Source organism: Vicugna pacos, chromosome 11 (assembly GCF_048564905.1).
Source record: "Vicugna pacos chromosome 11, VicPac4, whole genome shotgun sequence".
Lineage (NCBI taxonomy): Eukaryota > Metazoa > Chordata > Mammalia > Artiodactyla > Camelidae > Vicugna > Vicugna pacos.
Window position 1 is genome coordinate 73,052,490 of NC_132997.1, and position 24,751 is coordinate 73,077,240.

Genomic DNA, 24,751 nt, shown 5'->3' on the forward strand with positions numbered 1-24,751 from the left:
ACACATCTCCTATGAGCCAAGGGCCGTGGAAGACACAGGAGATACAAAGACAGCTCTAGCCCTTCCAAGGAGCCTACAGTCTAAAAAGAGTAATGGGTCAAATTTGCAGAGTACTTACCCTGTGCAAGTCACTGAGCTACGATCAAGAGAAAGACACAGAAACCAAACATGACCAATTCACTGTGACACATGCCGGAACAAACACACGTACAAAACACTGACCTAGAGCTACCTGGAGGGACCCTGCACTTGGCCTTGAGCACAGCAGGCACTCAGTGCAGTGACCTGAGTCAAATCTTGACCAACAGCTCCCTCGAAGGCTGGGGAATTCACAACCCAGGCAGGTTAAGTGACTTCTCAAGGTGACCCAGGTAGTTAGTGATGGGCCTGGAGATAGCACCTGAGCCTCATCACTATCAGACCATCTCACGGTGCTTCTTGTCCGACACTGCACAGGGAGAGGGGCAGGATCTGCTCGCTGCTCGTTATGACATCATCTCAGAATAAACAACGGATTTATTTTTGTATGTTTTTTGTATGATTGTATGTTTGGGACTCTCTTGAAATCTGATGATTAACTGTCTGCATACCATCTAAGAAGCATGCATCCAAGCATTTAACAAACATTTCTGGGGAATATACTATATATCAGGCACCTGTTTAAAGGCTTGGATGAAGAGATGAAGCAAATCACATATCATAAATATGATAAACACACGTATTTATCTCCGCTCTCTCCAAGAACCCCACAAAAAGGACAGCAGAGAAACTTGTTTTTTAATGGAAAGGAGACAATAGCAGACGAGATTTGTCAGCAGAACTCTGGAAGGCAGCACCAACTGCCATGTGGTAGCTGATTCAGGTTTCTGCTTCATCTGCTCTGCTAAGGGTAAGTAGGGGAGGAAACCACCGAACGAATGGTGACCTATGCCCCAGAAACAAAAGGGCCAGGAACGGGAGGCACCAGGACTGTGAGGGGAGAAGCAGGAGGGGGCTAGAAAGAGGGGAGCCTGCTAGAAGTTGGTGCAAGGGGCAATCAGACTCCAGGGTCCCGCCTGCAATCTGCTCGGTCTCTCAGCCGGCAGGAGGTGGAGGTTCACTTTTCAGGCAAATTACAGCAGAGACTGTGGATTCAGACACAGCTGAGGGAGGGACACAGCTGAGGGAGGTGGGGAAGGGGTTGGCAAATTTCAGAACACAGATGGATTGAGTGAAAGTCTGCATACTAAACAGGGTACCCAGCCTCCTTCCCCATCGAGGCTCCCAGAAGAAGCAACGAACAGGCTGTTACACCCCTAGGCAAACTCCTCTTCAGGGAAAACCTACTACCTCCAGAGAAAAGAGCTACAGGCACTGACATCGAGGTGTTCCTAGTGGAAAAAAAGAGGGGTTCCCTGCTGGATCACCTTACAAGGTTCACAAGCCCCATCCTTGTCGCACTGATGCCCAAAAGCATTTGGCGTCCGCTCTTAAAATGTAAACAGTCAAGGATCAGCATACATGGAAGGACAGTTCTAATGGGAAATACAAGAACCAGAAGCAGCAGAAAAAGGGACTTGGAGGAAACAAAGACAATGCAGGGAAAGCAGAAAAACACCAAAAAATAAAACAAAACAAATATAACTGAACTTACTGCACCCATGAGACAAGACGCTATTTAAAAAAGAAAGAAAAGTCAGCCTTCAGAGAACTAGGAAATTCTGGAAAGTAAAACATTTCATGCAAAACCATGAAAGCATAAATAAAAAATTCAAAAGGGTTATTAAGATAAAGCTGATGATGTCTCTCAAAGAGTGAAACAAAAATAAAATGGAAAACAAGAGATAAGAGATTAGAAGTACAAACTCGGCCCAGGATGTCCAACATCCAACTAATAGGAGTTCCAAGAACAAAACACAAAGTGGAGAAAAGGAAATTAACAAAAAAATACAAGAAAATGTCCCCAAGCTGAAGGATGTGGTCTTCAGATCAAAAGGACCCAGCACGATAAATTTTTAAAGCAAGAACAATCCATATACAGGAAAGAGAGAGGATCCTAAAACTTTCAGCAAGAAAAAAGCAGCTTACCCATAAGCGATCAAGAATCAGAATGGTATCCAAATGTTGACATCAGTATCAGAACAGAGGAGACAGTGGAGCAATGCCTTCAAAACTCTAAGGGAAACTGGCTTTCAACCTAAAATTCTGGACAAATCAAACCACCAACCAAGTGTGAAGGCAGAATAAAAACAGTTCAGACACACAAGTTTGAGATAAACTTGCACAGTCCCTCTCTCAGAAACTCCTGAGGAAAAAATCAAGAAGTTGGACACAGAGGATTCAACTCAGAGCAAGGTGAGGGAATCCCCAGGGTGAGTCATGCCCTAGGCCTAGAGGTCAATCAGCCCAGAATATAGGAGAGGGATGGAGACCTCTGGGAGGGTGGTCTCCAAGGGAAGAAAATTGTAACAAAATAAAAATGTGTTAGAAAGCAGAGATGTTTTAAAACGCTATCAGAAACTCTGGGAATTAGTAATAAGTACAAAGGAAACTAAATAAATAGGCAGGAAAAAAAGCAATTATTAATGTCCGAAAAAATATGTACAAGAAAGGAATTCATTACAGTACAACCAAAAGGCTCAGGCATGAACACTACACGGTCAAAATGATCTAAGTATTGCCTATCAGTGTAATCAAAACCTGTGACATAACCACATCAGAAGGAGGACAGGAAGGAAAGGAAGTATGTGGAGAGGCGAGGAGAGGGGAGGGGAATAGGGCCTCCCCTAATCCACCGTAGGACAACAGCACTATCAGGAGAAACAGCTAAAAGGGCTGGAAGCAGCTACGGTAGGCAGAATAATGGCCCCTCAAAGATGAAGATGACCATATCCTAATCCCCAAACCCATAAACGTGGTACACAGAAAAGGGGAATCAAGGTTGCAAATGGAATTAAGATTGCTAATCAAATGAACTTAGAACAGGGAGATTATCCTAGATTATCCAGGGAAGCCCCACATAATCACCAGCATCCTTCAAAGTGGAAGAGGGAAGAATAAGGAGAAAGGAGTCAGGAAGACGTGACTATGTCAGAAGGCCAGTGATGTCTGGGATGACTCAACCAGCCATTGCTGACTTTGAAGATGCTGGAAGGGGGCCATGAGCCAAGGAATGCAGTTGGCCTCCAGAAAGTGGAAGACGCAAGGGGAAACAGATTCTTCCCGGGAGGGAACGCAGCCCTGCTACCACCTTGATTTTAGCCCAGTGAGACCCTTTTCAGACTTCTAATTCACAGAACTGTAATATAAATTTGTGTTGCTTTAAGTCACTGCATTGGTGGTAATTTATTACTGCAGCAACAGAGAATCATATTCAGTGACTAACTCTGCGGAGTGGATCACCAGGATGTGGAGTGACACAGCCTTCTTTATAAGTCTTGCAGTGTTATCTGACTTTTAAAACCATCTATATATGTATGTCTGTGTGTGTGTATGTATATATATGACTCTGATACAAATTAAAATTTAATTTGAAAAGCGATGAAAAACAAATTCTCTCTTGCCAGATCTCACAATCTGGTAGAAAAGATAGACAGGCAACCAGCTATTGCTGCAAGGCAAACACAGAGAGAAAGCACCTCTTTAAGATGTGAGGGGCGGCTGAAAGGAGTGGGAGTCAGCCAGGCAAAGGAGGAAGAGGCCCTCTGGTGAGGGAACAAAGACCAGGGGGAACCTGGAAGAGTTCTGAACGCCTGGGACGTCAGTGGGTTTGGCAGAGCCAGCAGGAAAGGCTGGGCGAGCAGTTCCCAATAGCACAGGTTTGATGCCTGCTGTGCTGCTGGCTTTTCTGGCTGGGGCACAGGACCTGCTGCACATACTCAGGACGGGCATGGCCAAGTGAGGACCCAAGACCGACACGTTTTCCTGGATCATCGACTGTACTCAACAGTAAGGCAGTTTACATACTTTAATGCTAAAATTGACACAGATGTACTATAGAACAAAATACAAAATTCATGTGAATTTTTAACATAACTGGAGACTTCAGGGTGACTTCTTGTTTGAGAGGCCCACTTTAGACACTAAACTACCCAGACCACTGAGCATCTAGACCCAATCTTCTCTGTCATTAATAAGAGTCAGAAGAAAGTTTAAAGCGCTATAGCATGCTTCCATCAAAGCACCTGGGGCTTCACATCAGCAACCTGTCAGTACTTCCCTGTGTCACCACAAGACACTGCCTGGGTCCCCAACACTAATGGGAAAGCTGAGAAGCATCTCATTCTTTTCCAAAGGGGTCTGGGTCCCTCTACTGCCAGGTGGAGTAGCTCAGCCTGGGGAAATAAAGAAAAAGCACCAGGCTGAATTTTTCCTAGATGTCCTCTCTTGGCCATAAGCCCACCCATCTCCCCTCAAACCCCCAGTCTAAGCATTACCAGAATCACTGACAAAAACCCCAGCACTACCATCAGCTTCCCCCAACCCCAACCCCTTACAGTATGGGCCTCTGTTAGAGAATCCACTGCAGACACTCTTTCCATGGAAGGAAGTCAAGAAATAGGGCACATCTCTTGGGAGAGGGTGTCCCTTGTGTCCACAATAAAGGGGTGGAAACCTTTTCTATTGTTGTAGCTGTTTTTGTTATAAAAACAATAATAACCACATGACAGTGAGCTGGGAAATTTTTTTTTTCTATAAAGGGCCACAGCTGACCACAGAAGAGGAGTGGGGGAGAAAAATCAATGGAAGGCCACACAGAAGTAAAAAGCGATTTAATTGGGTTTGGTTTGTTTGTTTGTCATGTAAAACACATATACACACACATTCAAAAAAGTGCACTCAACTGATTTCATATTAAGTACAGAGAAGATAAAATTTGAATAATATAATACATTATGGAGCTATGTTATCGACAGTAAACAAAGGATGGGGGAGGAGGGCAAAGAGAAAGATACAATAGGAGGAAAGAAAAAGGAATGTATAGAGGGAGATGTGGGGAAAAAAAAGGATGAGAAGACAGTGAGACACAGGGACACACAGACACAAATGTGAAACCATACACAACTCAAGGATCCAGAGAGACACTGCCTAGGTCAAAGTAAATTACATTGTACACGGCCAGCTGTTGGCCTGGGGTATAGATTTCAAAGTATTATCACCTTTTATCCTTGCCTTTGAATGGTTACTGAGCTGGTTAACCACTGTTCACAGCTCTTCAATTGCTCATTGAAACATTCCGAGGCTTTAGCTCAGGTCATAAGCCAGAAGCTCCCTCCAGATGAGCTACAGTTCAGTAAATCAGTCATCTCCAAGTATCTCCTCTGGAAAGAAAATGCATGAAACTCTATCACATAAAACACAATTTTAAAAAAAGGACAAAGCATTGACGAGAGCCAGAGGAGAAAATGCTGTTTGATTTGAAAAGAAATTCCATGGAAAACTCTTTTTAGTTTTGCATTTAAAAGAAAAATTTAAAAACTGAAACTTCACCAGAACTGGTTCTCACCTCAGCATTCTCCAGCATCACTCCAGCACACGTGACTCTCCACATGTTTAAGTTCTGCCTGCTCCACTGACTCCAAAGGCCTCAGTTGGCCTTGAAATAGAATCAGCCTCAACCACACACTGCAGTCTGAGGGTCAACAGAGAGATCCCAAGGGGACTCCAAGTCACTCCCAGCCTGAGACTGGACTCTCTGTCCACCAGCCCCAACCCTTGTCTAAGCCAAGCCTCTCGTTACTTATTTCACTCTAAGGGCTGCAGAAACCTGCGATTTCACAGCTGTCAGACCCTCCCCCTTCCAGCTCCATCCCTTCTTCCTCAAAGCCTGGAGTCCGTGTTTTCTCCTTCCTTACCTGACCTGCCCACAGCCTCCTACCAGGTCTGTTTTTCCAACCTCTCCCTAATTTCTTCTTGCTTTTTTCTACCCTATCTTAGCATCATTTCTCTCAGAAGACAAGAAGGCTTAAGAGATACACCTAGGACACGAGACCTAGACTCTATCCACCTGGGTCCCTTCCCTAGCACTGCATCTTGCTAGCTGTGACCTTGAACAAAAGGCCAAGCCACAGAATTCCTCCATGAGCAATGTTGAACCTGGCAATCACAGAGGTCTATTCTCACTCTCAGGTTCAAAATACCTAATCTTTCACCTGTATAACCATAAAGAAAGCAGTGAGTTAAACATACACAGGAAGAGAGAGTGAAGTATAGAAATTCCATCTCCTCAGTATTCTGTCATCCCCAACCACTCACCCCACCCCCCGGGGCTGTGTCTTTCATTCTGGGCTGTTCCAGCTCTGAATCATTTGGATACAGTAAAACCTCACAAATCACACTAATCAAGGAACAGATGAATCTGAATCCAACAGAAGCTTGAGTCTTAGAACACTTCTTTCGTGCCATCAAGCATACTGTGAATTTAACATCAACTTAGCAAACAGAAAAGAATCTAGAAATGCCATTACAAACTGGACTTGTGAATCTAAGAACAGCAGTGCTGTCAGGAACCCTAGAAAACTATCCGCTCCAAAGCCTTCCACTTTCCCAACAAGGACAAAAGCCACTAGCCCAAGGCCCAAAGCAGGTTGGTGGCTAGGATCAAAGCCAGCTGTTCTCCTTCTGGTCCGGAGCACCTCCACCAAAGCTTTTTGAGACCATCCGTTTTCTTTTTCTGGGAGACAGATTAAACCCCAAATTACTAGTGAGTGTCCTCTACAGCAAATCTATTTCCATGTCTGGAAAGGTCCAGAGCTGAGGTTGGGTGACCAGATGATGCCCAATGCTGCTTCATACTAGCTTTCTTTCCTGCCCATTCACTCTCTGCAGAGAAAACCCCATCCTCTGCTATCTATATGGAACTCTATTTTGGAGAGGGGAGGTGAGGGGAGAGCCACACAGTTCTTTGTTCTGCCAATAAGAAGCATCTGTTCATCCTTTCCCATAACTCCTACCTCACCTCCCAATATTCCCTCCCAGTACCTTCAGAAAAGTTCACAGAAATTCTCCAACTAGAATTAAAGAAAGCAGGCGAAAGGAGGAAAGGACCCATAGTGGGTAAGTGTCAAGCAGACATGACAGTGCCCTCCCAGCTCTTCACCCTATGGGGTAGAAAGCATCTCTTTTCAGCTGCTAATACCCTGCCAGGAAGACACCACAGCTAGTTCATCTCAGCGCCCTCCAGCAGAGAAATGAGCTCTATGCAACCCTTGGAGAATGCACCCTTTCCTAACCATCCACTCTAACAGCGCCCTGGGCAGAGGTACCAACAGACCAATCCCTCCCTGCCATGCCCTCAGGCCAAGGCCAAGAGTCTGAGACTTCAGAGCTTGGATGGCAAGGAGCTATTTAAGGCAGCATCAAGAGGGTGGGGCAGAAAACTGCTGGCAGCATCCTCCCCCTCCTCCACCCCTCCCTCAGCGACTCCCCCCTCCCCACCTCACTCCACAGACAGCCATTGACTGTTTCACCAATGTCTCTAAGGGCTGGAGATCTGGAGTCCCCAAATGTCCGGTGTGTGTTTCCTGTCACTGATGCTGCAGTCCCCATCTGCTGCCCATCCCACTCTTAATCCACCCCCCTCTCTTCTATCACCACCAAGCCACCTTGCCAATCAAAAACACAAAATTGAATCCAAAGGATCTCAAAAACCAAGGAGTCGCATTGAGACAGAAAAGCCCTTCCTTGCCTTCATTAAGGAGAGAAAAGGGCACACGGAGAGGAGGATGTCAGAGGCCTGACATGCCAGATAGGTTCCATGATGTCTCTGAATGAACCTCCCTCCTACTGAGGGTGAAATCAATTCCGGCAGTTTCAGCAGGTCGGCCCTGTGACAACAGGGGCATCCCAGAGCTCAGTTTGAAACAAAAATCCAAAGACTCAGCCAGAACATGCTGGGAAAATCCAGGGTCTGGATAAAACGAGCCTCGCTCAGTGGGATTTTTTCTGCTTTTATGTATCAATGAAATAGCGTAATAAATTCTGTCTGCCTGAAGAAAGCATGCACTGGTGAATTTCAAAGCCATCTTACGACAGCGGATGCACGGGGATGCAGAATTCGACAGCAAATTCCCCGTGAAAGAAGCGTAATGACTTCAAGCCTCCTTTTCCCTCTATCTTGAATGGCGCTAGCGCTTATCAAGGAAGCCCCCTCGGAAAGCCGCCAAAGGAGAGCCCAGGATGCCCGAGCAATTCGGAGAAAGGACTTGCTTTCTGTCCATCTTGGTGATGAGCTGGCTAGCAAGATGATGCCAATCACTCTGGCGGATGAAGGAACATGGATATGCAGGCACCGGCGTCCCGGACGGACAGACAGACACCCACACACACGTACTCGCACATTCCGGCGGGTTCTAGGCCAGATCGGTCGTCCTTGCGCCCCTTCCGCCGCCCTCTTCTCCGGAGGGATGCTGATGAATGAACACACCTGAGATGCCTCCATCCCGCCGCTCGCTCCCTCCTTCTTCCTCTGGCTGCTGCAGAGGAGCCCCTCCTCGGTAGTTTCACTTTACAACGCAAACCCACCCAGGCTCTGATGTCTCCTCCACCCACCCATATTGCAGGCAGCCTGAAACAGGCGGACGCTCTCTCCCAGCAGAGGCCATGATCGCACGTACCCCTACCCACGGAAAAACACCCAAAAACTGGAACCCCCCGAAACCCCCGCACCCTGGGGAACTTTCCTTTAAAGACTGGGGATCCACCAAGCAGGTAGGAAGGAGGGTTCGGCCGAGAGGGGCCACGGTTTTCCCTGTGATCACAGGGGATGCTCTGGGGGAGGGGGTCCCCCAAGTCCTCCCAACAGCTGGCCCTTTAAACGCGCCTCCTCCGAGTGCGGAACAAAGGCGCCGCCCGCGGGGGCCGGGCCAGCGCACGCCCCCGGCGCTGGCGCCGCCGATCCGGCGAGCGCAGACCGGCGGGCGGCTAGCGCGGGCTTACCTTGCGGGTCTCCGGGCGGGCGGGCCGCCGGCGCGCGTCCTGCCCCACTCGCACTACACACTGCTGTTGGCCCCGCTCTGTTTTTCTGGGACTCGGCGCTGACTTCACCGACACTCCGCAGCCGGCCAATAGGCTGCCGTGACCGCCCCCTTATTAGCATGCGTCTGGAACCGTCCACTCCCGCGGCGCCCAGGCACCGGGCGGTGATAGGGGGCGGGGCCGGGCCGGGCCTTGACAGGAAGGGGCGTGTGTGCCTATGGGAGGCGAGGAAGCGCCCCGCCGCCCCCGCCCCGCGGCATTGTGAGCCGGGTGCGCGGGCCCGCGGACCCGCGGACCCGCGGACCTCCGACAGATAACAAGCGCGCGGTCCCAGTAACCCTTTAGGTCCGGGCCCACCCGGGGGCTGGGCGGGAGATTGGCCCGGTGCGCCTTCTGGTCCTTCAGATGGGTCGCCCACGGGGACCTGGGAGGCAACCTTAGGCATTAAAAAATAACCAACTGAGAATTCGAAATTTGCATCTCTTTGGGGGTAGAGGGTGGGAAGGGATAGACTGGGATTTCAAAATTGTAGAATAGATAAACAAGATTACACTGTATAGCACAGGGAAATATACACAAAATGTTATGATAAATCACAGAGAAAAAAATGTGACAATGAGTGTGTATATGTCCATGAATGACTGAAAAATTGTGCTGAACACTGGAATTTGACACAACATTGTAAAACGATTATAAATCAATAAAAAAATGTTAAAAAAATCTGTACAAATACATAATCAACCAAAGAATTAAAAAAAAAAACCCAATAGCCAAAGGATGAGACAGAAAATAATCACACTCCCATTACTTCAATAAATGAACTCAAGATACAGGTTTCCTATGAAACAATAAAAAAAAAAAAGAAAAAAGAAATTTGCATCTCTTGGGGAGTGATGGAAATGTTAGCTGTCTTGATTGTGCTGGTGGTTTCATTGTTGTATATACATCTATCAAAATTTATCAAATTGTACACCTGAAATATGTGTAGTTTACTGTACAGGAATCATACCACAATAAAGGTGTTAAAAGACAAAAAAACTGCTAACTTGTCTTGAGTGCATATAACTTACTTAACCCCTGTCCCCCAGTTTGTTCATCTTGAAAATCGCGAAACAATGTCTATTTCGTAGGACATACAGAAGATTAATATAGTTAACGTATGTAAGGCGTTTAGATCTGTGTCTGGCCCATGGGCTACATAAATTTTGCTACTGTCATTATCTGTATACAAGCCAGTATGCTTCATGCTTCCTAGTTTTTCTCTCATTTGATCCTCATAGTTTTATGCTACTATACTGTTACTAATCCAAATTTTTCAAGTGGGAAAACTGAAGTGTATTAAATGGCTTGGTCAAGGTCACACAGAAATCCGTACAATCAGGATTTGAACTCAGGCTCTGAGATTCCACTCATTCAGCCGGTTTATTCATTGGCTCACTGGCAGGCATATGCTGGGCCCTCCCATTACTGCCAAAAATAAAACAAACAAGACCCCTACCCTCATGAAGCTTCCATTTTGGTGAGGAAGACAGACAAATAAACAAGCAAATAAAGAAACAAGATTATCTGCAACGTGGAAAGTAGAGTGGATAAAACAAAGCACGTTCCTGTGCAAGTGGAAAGAAGAGTACTTTGCTAGATGGATTCAGAGCTAACCCACTGTACTACCATCCTGACCTCCTCCAGACCCCCTCAGTATTACAGAAAAGAACCAGGGGACTCCGTGAGGGGAAACTGCTTGCCCAAGGTCACCGAGCCAGCAAGTAACCGACCTGGAACTTGCTCACTCCACGCCTAGCTTCCCACATTCCTGGGGCAAACCTGAAGGTGGGGCGGTCATTCCTTGGGCTGAACACAAGAGATTTTTGTCAGCTGCCCTCGGCCAGAATCTTCAGCCAGAGCACGTTCCCAGTTAACAGGCTGAGTGTGTGAAGTAATGAAAGGCTTTGATGATGGCACAAGCTGATGGGAAACACATCTGCTAAGGTTCTTAGATGTCAAGGAACAGTGACAAGTCTTTGCTGAGCACCTGCTGTCCTCTGCTGTGTTAAAAAAAAAAATTTAGAACTCTCCTAGCTGCCTAGGGGCTTATTCCACAACCGAGGAGACAAGAAATCACTAGAAAATGACTCAATCTACGGAGCCCCCAGCCTAAGCTTCCCACGAATTGTAGCTCATCCTGCTGTTCTGCAAAGAGCACTAGACTAGGAGTCCAGCTTCCCATACTCTACTATTGACTTACTTCACAATCTAGGCGAGACAGTTCCTCTTGGGCCTGCAAAGTGGTAAGATGGCTAATACGTTCATCCGGTGGGGGGATTTGTTCCCGGAGCCCGGGCAGATACCAAGATCTGCAGATGTTCAAGTCCCTTATTTAAAATGGAGTAGTACAAGGACTACAATCCGCTCTCCAAATCAGCGCATTTCACATCAGCGGATTCAACCAACTGCGAATCAAAGTTGATCAAATTCAATTTGGTTAAATCCGCAGGTGCAAAACCTGTGTATGTGGACAGCTGACTGTATCCAGCATGTCTAGTCTGCTATGCACTATACTGTATTTATGCTAAGGGTTTTATGCGCATTCACTCACTGACACCACACAGCAACCACAGAAGGGAGTGCTATTGTTATCTTGAGTTTATTCAAAGAGGAGGAAAATAAGGGCTAAAGAAACTAAGTAAGTTGCTTACCCAGCAAATTCAGGAGAACACCACTTAGAATAGTTCAAAAAAAAAACAATCCAGATGTTCAATATGAGTGGATTGGTTTAGAAAATTACAGTACAACCATGACAGAATATCATACAGCCATGAAAAATGAAGAAGTGTAGTGATTCATTAACACACAAAGATGCTCATAATATATTACTGAATGGAAAAGTAGGTTGAAAACTAGTTTTATGCCGCAATCCCATGAGAACTATTTCTTGTAGGATTATGAGTCATTATTTTTTGCTCATTTATACTTTTCGATTTTTCTCTTCATAAACATCGATCAACTTGTTCAATGAAAATAAAACCAAATAATTTAAAAATGAAAAACCTGACTGTACCTGTGAAGATTCGATCTCTAAGCAAAACAAGGCCATCCCTGTAAGTGGGAAACTGCCTGGGGAAATATTTAATGAGGCCTAAGTGTTTGAGTCATGCCTCAAATGTTGCACTCCCCTGCTGGTTCCAGTCTGTATTAGGGCTTATGAAATAAAAGGGAAAATGCTGGAAGGAAAATGCTGGAAGGAGGGAAAAAAAGAGAAAGAAAAATCCCACTATCCTTCAAGACTCATCTCAAGTGTCTCCTCCAAGAAGTGTTCAGAACCATGGTCTAATAATATTCTAACACTGAAAGCAGCCCAAGACATCGTCAGGCATACTTGTGTCAATTCCCAGTTGTCTCCAGTCATTCTGATTCATCTGAGCCTCAGGCTCTGTGCAAGGCGCTGGTGAGACCTGACTTCCTACCTCCCAAAGGGTAACTCCCAAGATAGCTGAGGCCCAGGCCAGCTTCATGGGTTGCAACCCGTGCTGGGAAGGATCCCACACTCGGTTTATTGCTTTGCTCTCACAATCTTTAAATTCTTCATTTTTGAACAAGTCCCCCCTCCCCCATTTTCATTTTGAACTGAGCCCTATAAATCATGTGGCCTGTCCTGGGGAGAAGAAATACCGAGGCTTTATTAGTGTATCAGTGACAGAGACTGGAGTAAAACTCGGGGCTTTTCACTCTCATCCCAGTCATTCTCTTATACCATATGGTCTCGTTCCTGGTTCCCCAAGGAAATGTGAGCACTCTCTGCTCTCCAGCCCTACAGCACTTCATTTATTCCTTTCTCGTGGAATTTACCATATTTGGCAAAAACTCATGTATATATGTGCACAGTCTTATTCCTCATTCTCTCTCCCCACCAGACTGTAAATTCCATGAGGTCCTGGCTTGTGTCTGCTCATCTCAAACAGTGCTTAGCCCTGTGCTTTACACACTGTTAAAAATGTGCTTAAATTTAATTTAATCTTATTAGTAACTCCTCATTTTCGCTACATGTGCATCAGTTTATTATCAGCAGTCCTTCTGCATTTGGAGAGAAATAAAAATATCAGGCAGGAGGGTAGAGCACACAAACCAGGGTCATAAACGTATGGTAGAGAGCAACCCCAAGAAGTGTGAGAAATCGGAAGAAGAGTGAGCAGGATTTTGTGGAGGACAGCCCAGAGCTGTCAGCCTTTTTCTTCACCCTGGGAGAGGGGAAAAGAAACAAGATGATCTAGAGATGCTGGGAAGCATATGGTTACTCCTGTGGGCAGACTCCTGGCCCCAGTTCCGAATGTGAAACTCTCGTGCAAGCTCTCGGGTTGGTCCCTCATCTGTAGCAGGAGGGAGACACAACCTTCCAAAGGTTTCTTTGTGAGCTGTAGATGACAGGCTTTCACACCACCTGACACGTAAGCACTCACTAAACGGATGTTATTATTACTATCACTAGGAGGCCAAGTTGTGAAAGGTGCTTTCTTAAAATGCGTTGGTTTTGGTAACTTGTTTCCCCAGTTACTCAAAAGATCGACTGTAGACACATCAATTGAAGACTGTCAGGAGGGAAAGAAAATCAAACAGGAGAAAGGGAATTATGAATCAAAGATGGTAAACCACTAAAACCCCTGATGGTTGTACCTAATTTCATTTGTAACATCTTGACAAAAGTGAAGTAAGTGGTGGAAAGGGTGAAACTTCCTACAAGAACGGATCCTCTTATTTCTTGCTGATGACTTACCAGGGAAAAAGCATTATCTACACACTCATGCCTGAGGGCACAAAACTGATTTGAAGATCTTGGAATGCCAGATCCAGGAATTCCACATTCTTTGGAGGTCAGGGATGGCGGATGCTGCTTTTGGGAATTTTGGAGAGATGGGTGGAGTTTGGTCAGGAGAAGTCTGTGGGGCCAGGTAGGGAATGAGAGGAGGCAAGGAAATCACTGTGCTTAGAAAGCAGGGCCAAGATGAGTATGAATCAATCACCTCAAGGGTCTAGTCACTGGGCCTCTGTTTATCAGTCTAAAAACACTTGCTCCCACCTGTCCAGTGCTGCTTCTTTGATGAAAACATGTGTACATGATAGAATCCCAATCTTATACAATTGTACTGTATTTGACCAAGGATGAGAATGTTTCATGCTATTAGATAGTCAAAATAAGACATTTAAAATGTTGACCTGGGCAGACCTTTGGGAGTAACCAGAAGCATAGGACGCGCTTCTGTCCACTTCCACTGTGTTAATAGAAGGGCCTGCCCTAGGTCAGGGCTTTGGGAGGGGACAGGAGGAGGGGGCAGTCTGAAGGCAGCTGCTGGGAGATCCATTTTTTTCTGACTGGGCAGGGGATTCATTCATTAAAATATGCTGCCTTCACTTGAGAAGGACTTACTACTCTAAAGTAATTTGGTTAATGAAGCGTTTACTTGAGAAAACCATTTATATGGTTGGTGGATCCAGCTGACAACTCTGAGAGATGCTTTCTGATTTAGGTTGGAAAGATAAAAGGAGGTAGCCAGGAAGGCAGAAAAGAGGGTGACACAGGGAAAGGCAGAGAGACCCAGAAAACATGAGAGAGATGACAAGAGAGGAAGACAGGTCACTTTAGGTGGCCCAAAGTAAAAAACACAGCAACTTCAGAAATGGGGCAACTAGCCTCACTAAACCAATGCAGCCTTAGTAAGGTTAAAAAATCAACAACAATGGTGTTAAGGGAATAACTGACATTTTGGAAGCTGTTGGAAGCTTGTCAGAGGTGACTGGGAGAGTTCACTGAAGGAACTATTACACAAGGCCAAACTGAGTCGCACGGGCACCCTGGGAAGGGTAATATCACTTTGTCAGCCTTGTCAAGGGGAGATGTCGGGCCCTGAGGACAAAGCAGCAGGGAAGGTGGCGGGTGTGCCTATCGGGTATCAGCCCCTTCTCCATTACCTTAGCAAGTCTGTCCTGTCCCCAAACCTGCTTGCCCTGTCTCTTAAACCTGTCTTCGAAACCTTCGGTTACCTAGACCCACTTTTGTGAATGGTATTTTGGTGACCATATCTAGTCTCGGTGCCATGGCTCTTAAGGATCTTTCTGCCTGCTTCCCCAACTGGCTAAACCAAGTCACTCTTCCAAGCATGTGTGGCTCTCTGAGAGAGGAGGTCTTGGAGAGTCACCTGTTTCCAGGGATGTTTGCAGCCCACTTTAAATCGGCAATCTAAGCTGTGCTTGCATGGCCTGCGTGTTTATCTGACTCTGTCTGTAAGAAGGAGATTATCTGAAAGAATCATGTCCTAAGGCCAAGGGAATGAGGGCAAGTGGACCTTATGCAGGGGAGAAGTGGGTAAAGATACCTATTCCTCCCTTAGGCCAAAAGAACCAAAGGCTTCTTCATTTGTCCCTAATAAGAAGTAGGAGCAGGAGGAGGGATATATTAGGGGTCAACAGATGACTTGATAAAGAAGTGAAGAGACTGTGGCATATCTATACATACAATGGAATACTACTCAGCCATAAAGAAGAATTGAAATAATGTCACTTGCAGCAACTTGGATGGCCTTAGAGATTACCATACTAAGTGAAGTAAGTCAAACAGAGAAAGACAAATATCATATAATATGACTTATATATGGAGTCTTAAAAAACAAGACAAATGAATTTACAAAACAGAAACAGACTCACAGACACAGAAAACCAACTTACGGTTACCAAAGGGGAAAGGGGAGGGATGGATAAATTAGGAGTTTGGGATTTGCAGATACTAACTACTGTATATAAAATAGATAAACAACAAGGTCCTAATACATAGCACAGAGAATTATATTCAGTAGCTTCTAATAGCCTACAATGAAAAAGAATATGGAAAATAATATTTATGTATAACTGAATCACTATGAGGTGTACCAGACACTAACACAACATTGTAAATCAACAAAACTTCAATTAAAAAAAGAAAAAGAAATAGAGCAGAACCTGAAAGCATACCAGACACAGGTTCTCAGAATCTGTTGCTTCCCAGGCCTCCCCCTCCAAAGAAGGAAGGTTATTCGTGGTAGACCCTTCAATAGGAGGAAAAGTAAGGCCCCTGAGGGTCAGCGGCAGCCCCTTTGTTTGAATCAGTGTGACCCATGGACGAGGTTCAATGGGGCTAAACAATGTGATTCCACCAGCTGGTATTTAAACCATAGGCTGTTCCACTCTTGGGTTCTGGAGTACACTGTACCTGGACTAGGGCTTCTAACACCCAGATTGTTCACTCATGGTGGGGAGCAGAGCCACCAGCAAGCAGAGCCAGGGAGCCCTGGGATTTGGGGAAGAGAGCTCTCAAATCATTCAATTAACAATATTATGGGTGGGGAGGGTTTCGCTCGATGGTAAAGCACATGCTCAGCATACATGAGGTCCTGGGTTCAATCTCCAGTACCTCCATTAAAAAAAAATTAAAAACAAACAAAAAGAACAATGCCATGTGCCCACTCTGTGCCAGGTGCTCCACTCAGTGCTGGAGAACCAGAGAACAAGGTTAGGCCCTAATCCTCAAGATGCTCACAGTGGAGTGGGAGAGACCGATAAATCCACAGGCCATTACAAGACAGTGTGCTAGACACACTTTTTCTTTTAATTGAGATATAATTCACATATTAGAACATTTACCCTTTAAAAGTATACAGTCCAGTGGTTTTCAGTATATTCATGAGGTTGTGCAACCATCACCACAAACTAATTCCAGAACATTTTCATCACCACAAAAAGAAACCCTATACCTATGAGCAGTCACCCTCCACTTCCCCTCTCCCCACAGTCCCTGGCAAAACGGATACACTTTCTGTCTCTATCGATTTGCCTCTCCTGGACATCTTGTATAGATGGAATCATACAACACGTGGCCTTCTGTGTCTGGCTTCTTCCACTTAGTGTAATGTTAAAAAATGTTCATCCCTGTTGTAGCACGTGTCAATACTTTGTTCCTTTTTATGACTAAATAACCGTCCACTGTACACATATACCACAATGTGTTTATCCCATCATCAGCTGAGAGACATTTGGGTTGTTTCCACTTTTTGGTTACTGTGAACAATTCTGTTACGAACATTCACGTAGAAGTTTTTGTACGAACATATGTTTTCAATCCCCTTGGATATATACCTAGAAGTGGAATTGCTGAGTCATATGGGAACTTTATGTTGAATTTTTTGAGACACTGCCAAACTAGCTTGAGTTAGTTTTCTGTCATTTGAACTGGCAGAACCAATAAACCTTGCTCAATGAAAAGCAGGGGCCACTCTATTATTTTATGTATGGATTATTACCTCGTGTGTTTTAATAAAAAGTTTCTGAGGATAAGTATAGGTACTGCTAATAACTTAAGACAATTTTGAAAGTACAGAAAAGTTTAAAGGAAAAAAAATGAAAATCATCCACATTCCGTAATGTCCAAAGCTCCCACTATCCCCAGTTGGCTTGCTTTTTTCGATTTAACCTTCTTTTTCCTACGTATACTTTTTATAAAGCAATGTTGCACTGCGTGTTCAGTTTTATATACTGTTCTTCTCTTTGATCATTACATGGTAAGTAGTTCAGCATTCACTGTTTTATAAAATGGTCTTCCATGTTATTTATTTTGTGTCTTTCTTTTTAAGATGTTATCTTTATTTTTCTTACTTTTGAAGAGGGTCTAAGGTTGGGGGTGGGGAGGGTTTGGAGGAAAGAGGCAGGAGATGCCAAGGAGAGTATGCACATGAGAGAGAAAGAAAAGAGAGCAGAGATGGTCCTTGTTTGCTTTCTCACAGGTCCCTATCTTATCCTGCCTGGTTCCAGGAAAGATTTAAGGCACTGCCATCCTCATGGCCGTGGAACAGCTCTCCAGGCTCTTTCTGGTGGTGGCCGCCGCAGTGGCTGCTGTTCCACATGCCTGTACTGTGGGGCTGAGCCAGAGCCAGCTCCTGAGGGCTGCAATACAAGACGGCCAATTCGCAATCCTAGCAAAATCAATCTATTGGAAACTAATGAGGCACAAATAGTTCATGCACTTTGAGGCTGATCTGCCAAATGAGATAAACAGGGCTCAATCAGCAGGGAGAATCAATGATGCAAAAATGCATTTCAGTCTAGCGTTATTTCCCCCTGGGATGCCCACGACATCACATTCTATTGTTTAGATGCTTCTGTGGCAATGCTTGTCTAAGCCTCTGTGGGCCAGGCCAGGGGAACTCCCTTACCCAGAGTTTCGTGTGCCCAGGGGTTGGTAAATGCCAAGATTTGGCAGCTATGACTCAGAGGCCTGAACAGCCAACATGTGTGAGAAGTGAGGACGTTCAGATTTGTAAGAAAATGCTAACCACCCTCTGTAACAGGTGATGTAATTAGTGAGGAACATCATTACGAACTTTCCAAGAGCCAATCACAGAAGCATTGTATTATTAATTCACATTTTAAAAATTCTGTCATTTTTTGTGCCACTAAGTTTATTTTTCCTTAAATAGTCTACTAGGAAGATATAATCATTGTGAAAAAAAATTGGAAACTACTGATAAGCAAAAAGAAAAAATTTAAATCATCTCTATTAAATTTTATTTTTATCTTGCAAAATTTCTCTCTGTGCAGAATTATTTTTTAAAAAGTCCATATAATACATGGTTTTATAATCTACTTTTTAAAAATTGTAACATATTGGAGTTGCTTACTCTAACCAGGGCTTTCCCGGTGTTGTGATGTTGCCTGGGAGGGTCTGATGCCCTGTGTGTCTGGAAGCCCACCTGGCTCTTGGGAGGACTGACTGGAATGGTTTAGCTCAGGGAAGTGAGAAAGGGACTGGTTAACATAAAATTTGATCCCAGATGGGTGGTGTCCTGCAGGAACTGGGGGCCAAAGAGCTGAGCCCCATATGCCTGGCCAGTCAGCGAGCTCAAGGAAACATTAGGGATAAACAATGGCCAATTTCCCCTGTGGGGTCAGCAGGTTAAACCCAAGGGTGGCCAGAAAACCAAGAGTACAGGCTAAAATCTACGGCCCAGTCTGATCAAGAAGGCTCAGGGTGAGACCATCCCAAAATCCTGGAGGGCCTGGGGATAATCTGAAATAGTTGACTGTTCACTTGAGAGCAAGGACTCGATCAATTTGTGCCAGCCACAGCGCCCAGGAAAGTGGAAATTCAGTTAGTTATTTGTTAAATAAAGGAGTGATGGTTTTAGTTTTTCCTAGTCATGCTTCTAGTTGTGGCTCAGGTATTACCTCCTCTGGACAACAGATAGAAATGGGAACATCAGTCCAACCTAAGAAATGACCCGAGGATAGTCATGAAGATGGTCAAGTGCAAGGTTTATGAGAAGAGTAGAGGGTTAGGAATGTGAGCAGTTTTAGGCAAAAGGCTAGAGATGTTAACTGAGGCAAGAGTGTAGTGACTTTAAAAGGAAAGTTCATGATTGTCAATTTTATCTGGTAGCCACTGAGGGGTCATCAAAAGCTTTTAAACAGGGGAGTGGTGTGATGGAAGTGGCAGGTAAGCATAACCTGTCTGGTGGCAACAGCAGGACAAATCAAAGCTGAGAAAGAGTAGAGGCAGGACAGCCAGTGAGAGGTTACTGCGATAGTCCTGGTTACTGTGAAGTAATAAGGGCTGGAACTAGGGAGTTGAACATGAATAATGTAAAGTTAGAAACATTTCATTCATTTCCTCATTCATTCAAGAAATGTTTATTAATCACTACGAGCCAGGAAGTATGCTAGATCTGGGCACTGAATTCATAAAGGAAGATAGAGCACGACTTGCCTTCTGCTGAGATGCATGGTCCTAAGCCACGGTGACCAAAGATTACCTCCCAGCTGACTTGGATCATGGTGTTGCCATTAAGAGAAATAGAGAAGTCAGGGTAAAGACCTAGTATGAGCATCTAAGAAGAAATCATTCTGAATTTAGTTTGATGATACAGTAGGACAGGAAGATGGAGCCATTCCAACCAAGCAGGTCTGGAAGTGCAGGACTTGAGCTGGAGAGGGAAGTCAGGGCAGAAGGCGGAGACGTGGGTAGCTCGGCGAGGAGAGGGCCTTTGAGTCCACAGGAGTGCTGAGACTCAGGAAGGCCTGAGCCAGCCTGGCTGAACTCCATTGCAAGCTCAGAGCAGGGAAAGAACAACAAAGACCGGGTACAACCTGCTGCCTCTTCCCTGTGACTCCTGACACTATGGTCCCATCACAAACGTTGACATGATTTTTCAGAGGTTGGTTATTCAAAGCCTCCGATCTGACTCCTGTTTCACCTCTGCTGTTGATACTGTTCTTCCCCTCGCAGCTAGGAAAGGGTGTGCTGCAGCCAGATGGTAAACGTGCACAGAAATAAACTCTTGTCACATGTAGCAAGTATATTTATATCCAATCCTATAATATCACTGCAGGCATAATTGCAGCCAATCCCGTAATTGCGTTGCGGGTATCAGGCATCACAAACCAACTAAATGTTCCACGGCCATCAGGAAGATATGGCAGGGAGCTGCAGGGCCAGCCGCTGCCCCTTTGTGAGATGGGTGACACAGGGCAGGGCTGTTTCCAGATTATCCAGGGATATTATTCAGGTGGGGAGGGAGGTGATAAGTTTGTGGGATACACATAGCTAAAACTCCTGTTTCATAGGACGGCATGCTTTAAGTTTTACTTTTTAAAAAATTATAAAATCAATGCTTCTTCACTGCAAAGGATTTAGGAAATACGAAAAATTATCCGTAACCCTACAGTCCAAAGTGACATTGCTAACTTTTTTATATTTGCCATTGCAGCATTTTATTTTGTATGTATGTGTTTTGTGTCATACTGTAAGTAAAGTTTTATATCTTGTTTTTTTTCATTTATTATCATGACATATAACCCAAAATATTGTAAAATATTTTATTGTGGTATATTCAAAAGATGGACTACTATACAGTAGTTAAAATGAATAAACTAGAGCTTCATGTAGCAACACAAATAATTCTTAATGTAAGATTAATAAAAAGATAATTTACAGAGTCAGATATATAATTCTATTTTGAGAAGTAAAATATAAAAAAATGTTATACATTGTTAATGTTGATAGATAAGTAAAAAGTATCAAAAAAATGGATGGAAGGAATCTCTGGCAAGGGAGGAAAGAGGTTGAAATTAGGGACAGATATATAGAAGCTTTGTTTCTGTAATTTGTTATTTCTTTAAAAAATGATCTAAAACAAATATGGCAAAATCTTAAGACTTATTAAATCTATGTGGTGAATAAATGTGTATTCATTATATTCTCTGTATCTTTCTGCACATTTGAAATATTATAGAATAGATTATTACTTATTAAATTCATGGACTATTTTTTGGAAAAGTTTTAGGTTTACAGAAAAAGTGAGCAGAAAGCACAAGGAGTTCTCAAATACTTTCTCATCCCTCCCAACACATACATGCAGTTTCCCCTATTATTAACATCTTGCCTTAGTGGTACATTTGTTACAGCTGAGCCATTACTGATGCATTGTTTTTAACTAAAGTCCATGGTTTACATGAGACCTCATTCTTATGTTGCATATTCTATGGGTTTTGACAAATGTATAATGACATGTATCCATCATTACACTATCAAACAGAATAATTTCACTGCCCTAAAAAGCCCCAGTGCTCCACCTCTTCCGTCCTCACCCCATCTCCCTCCACCCAAACCCTTGTCAATCGCTGATCTTTTAATGGTCTCCAAAGTTTTGCCTTTTCCAGAATGTCATACAGTTGGAATCAAACAGTCTTTTTTTTTCTATTGCTTTTTTGGGGGGACAGGGGGTAATTAGGTTTACTTATTATATATTTTTTTAAATGGAGGTACAGGGGATTGAACCCAGGACCTTGTGCATGCTAGGCTTACACTCTACCCAGTATGTAGTCTTTGCAGATGGGCTTTTAAATAAATTACTTTCAATCAAAGTTTTCAAGCCAACCATAATGAAGAAAACAAAATCCACCAGGAATTTCACTATTTTGAGATAATCACCATTAACCATGCACATGTGTGTTTTTTTCCGGTTAAATGGCATCATAGTTTGCAAAATGTTGTTACCTTTTTTTTTTCACTTCACAAAAATATATTATGAAACCCACATGATTCAGAATTCTTTTTAAGGCCTTCAAGAATGTTTCGTGCTGTGGAGTATTAAATCAGTGAGTTAATTAACCCTTTACTTTTGGACATTTAGGCTGTTTTTACCTGTGTCACGCAACTTTTCTGACTTTGGGGAGCCCCCCTTAAACTAGAAAAGGCCCTTGAAGTCTCCAGAGAATTGGGATATTCAGCCTTCTAGATACGTGTTACTTGGACAACATGCTTGGTATTAACTGTGATTTCCTTACAACCAAAGATATCGTTAACTTCTTTTCCTTCTCTCATTGCCGAATACAAAGTCTAGCACGGAGCCAGGGCTTGGGGAACATGGGTTGAAGAGATTGGAAGTGCCCCTAAACAAGCCTCTCTGGGGTCAACTCCAAGGAAACCTCCCAACCCCAGAGGGGATGAACTTCTTCAAGAAGTTGTATTGTTCATTAGGAACCCAAGGAAGAAATCAGGGAACAATGCTTCGCAGAGCCAGGTGGGTGCCAGGAAGAACTAGGGCGCTGGGACTTGGCGGGGACAGGGGCAGTGGGGGTGGGTACTGAGGCTCTAGCTCTAGGTGAGACGGTGAGAACCAGCTCAGATGCCCTGGGGTGACTGGACTTCTGTGTAGATGGAGGAAGCACTCAGGCTCCCCCGAGAGCATTTTCTTTTATTTTTTTTTTCAGTCAGTTTAATCATACTGGTTGAGAACTTGGAATCTGGAATGGGACTTCTGGTTCAAATCTCAAGTTAGCTGCCCTCAGGCTATTTGACTTGGGCAAGTGGCTAAGCCATGACGAATTCAGCCTCCAGGGCGAATACAAAAGTACCACCTTAAAGAGCTGTTATGGAGGATAAATGAGGTTATATGTGCAAAGCGCTAAGCAAAATGCCTGGCGCTTAGTAAGTGCTTAGTGGACGTTAGCAATAATAACAACAGTAGCAGCAGCAGCTTAGCATCTGTTCTTTGAAAAAGGCAAGGTGACTAGTCAGCAAGAGCCTGGGCGAGCCAAGCCACGGAAGTCGGAACGATTCTCACGCACACGCTCTCCCCCTAGAACGTGGCCCAGAACGTGTCACAGTGCCAGGTATGGCCTGGATTCAAGTGGGTGGGGCACTATAGTCGCAGGAAATGGAAACACCCTATATTAGATAACTCGAAAAGAATCTGAGTTACTTTAATGATTTCTGCAAGCTACCTGCCAGTCTGTGTATGCTCCCCGTGTTTTTACATTTATTCTCATGGGCAGCCATCTCTAGCACCGATCTTTTGTTTGGTTGCTAAATCCAGCCATTGCAAATGGATTTTCCAATGGATACATGGCTTTGAATTCACCTCATTCTACTCCCCACTCAATGAGGGGATTTTTATCCATAATATCCCTATATGTCCTCATCTAGTCTAGGAGACCTTCTGGATTCCTCCTTTTCCTTCAGTCCTTTCCGGGAAAACCTTGTTGATTCTTTTGAGATCTTAAATCTCTCCTCTTCCAAGTATCACCCTCCTACAGCAGCCTCCTTCATCCCTCACCTAGACTGCTAGCCCCTAACCGGTCCCCTTACTTCTACACTCCTTACAGCCTATTCTTCCCCAGGAACCTGGGTACTTTTTAAAAGTATCAGATCACTCTCTTCTCATCTTAGGTCGAGTTCCCTAGAAGCAGACCCCGTGACAAGGATTCATAAGCAAGTGTCTTATTTTAAAAGTGCCCCAGGAGAAACTGGTAGGGTAGTAGAAGAAGCTGCACAGGCAAGTGGGAGGCACTGCAGGAAGGAGCCTGGAAGCCTGCAGTGCAACCCAAACTTTCTTCCTAGCTTTCATATTCCCACTCGACTAGCCGAGTCCTGGCCAAGGACGGGCAGGAGTCACTCTCTGCACATGCGGGCAAAGAGGTCCAGTGGCCCAAGGCCTACCCTTGGAACTACGTTGCAGGAGCCGGTCCTCACAGCAACAGTGCACGGATGCTGGGGGACTGGCACACAGAAACTGTAACAAGATCCAGGGACCCTCAGCGGGCAGCTGCAAAGCCCATTCCAGTTCCCTCCCTTATTTCCTAACTTGGGCCTGCGTTCATTTCCTTTATAACACGTCATGATGTATAAGTAGTTATATAGTCATCTGTCTCTATATTTGTTTATTATCTGTTTTCCCCACTAAAGTGAAATCTCCAGGAGACCAGTGCCACAGAAATTCATATGAATGGATGAATGAACAATGGACACCTTCAGTAATGGGGAGCTCCTGCAGCCTAAAGCAGCTCATCCCACTTTCAGAAACCCTTAACTGAAAGCCTGACCCAGACTGAACTGCAATCTGCTTCCCTGTCGGGACGATTGGCTCTTCCAAGTCAGTCCCTCAAATAGCCGGTGTCCCACTTTCTCTCCTCCAGACAAATCAACCCCCACTGCTCCAAAGTTTCCTCATTTGACGTAGATTTTAGATCCGTAATTTCACTAGTCTGAGAAAGTTCATCTTACCTATCTACACAGTACATAGCAGCCCCTCCCGTAACACCCTGGATACACCCAGTCTTGGAAGGTAAACTGGGTCAAGCCAGGGAAGAATCTGGAGGAGTGAAGCTGAGCATTACCTAGCTGGGGCTCCAGAGTCAGCAGCCTCAGGTCTGAATTCCAGCTCACTTATCATTAAATGATGGACCTTGGGCAAAATACTTCATTTCTCTGAACCCCAGTTTCTTC

General features: G+C 44.6%; 1 protein-coding gene across 22 annotated transcripts in view; it reads right to left on the reverse strand.

Moving 5' to 3' along the window:
• SORBS1 (sorbin and SH3 domain containing 1) overlaps nucleotides 1–9,056 on the reverse strand; it is a 208,518-nt gene extending 199,462 nt beyond the window's left edge. For 16 of the 22 annotated variants that reach the window (XM_072971639.1, XM_072971637.1, XM_072971626.1 and 13 more), the window contains exon 1: nucleotides 8,917–9,054. The gene's annotated coding sequence lies outside the window, so the exon portion shown is untranslated. Of the gene's footprint in view, nucleotides 1–8,916 lie in introns of all 22 variants that reach the window. The other 6 variants (XM_072971631.1, XM_072971633.1, XM_072971632.1 and 3 more) reach the window with 3 other exon arrangements.
• Nucleotides 9,057–24,751: the final 15,695 nt, after the last annotated feature.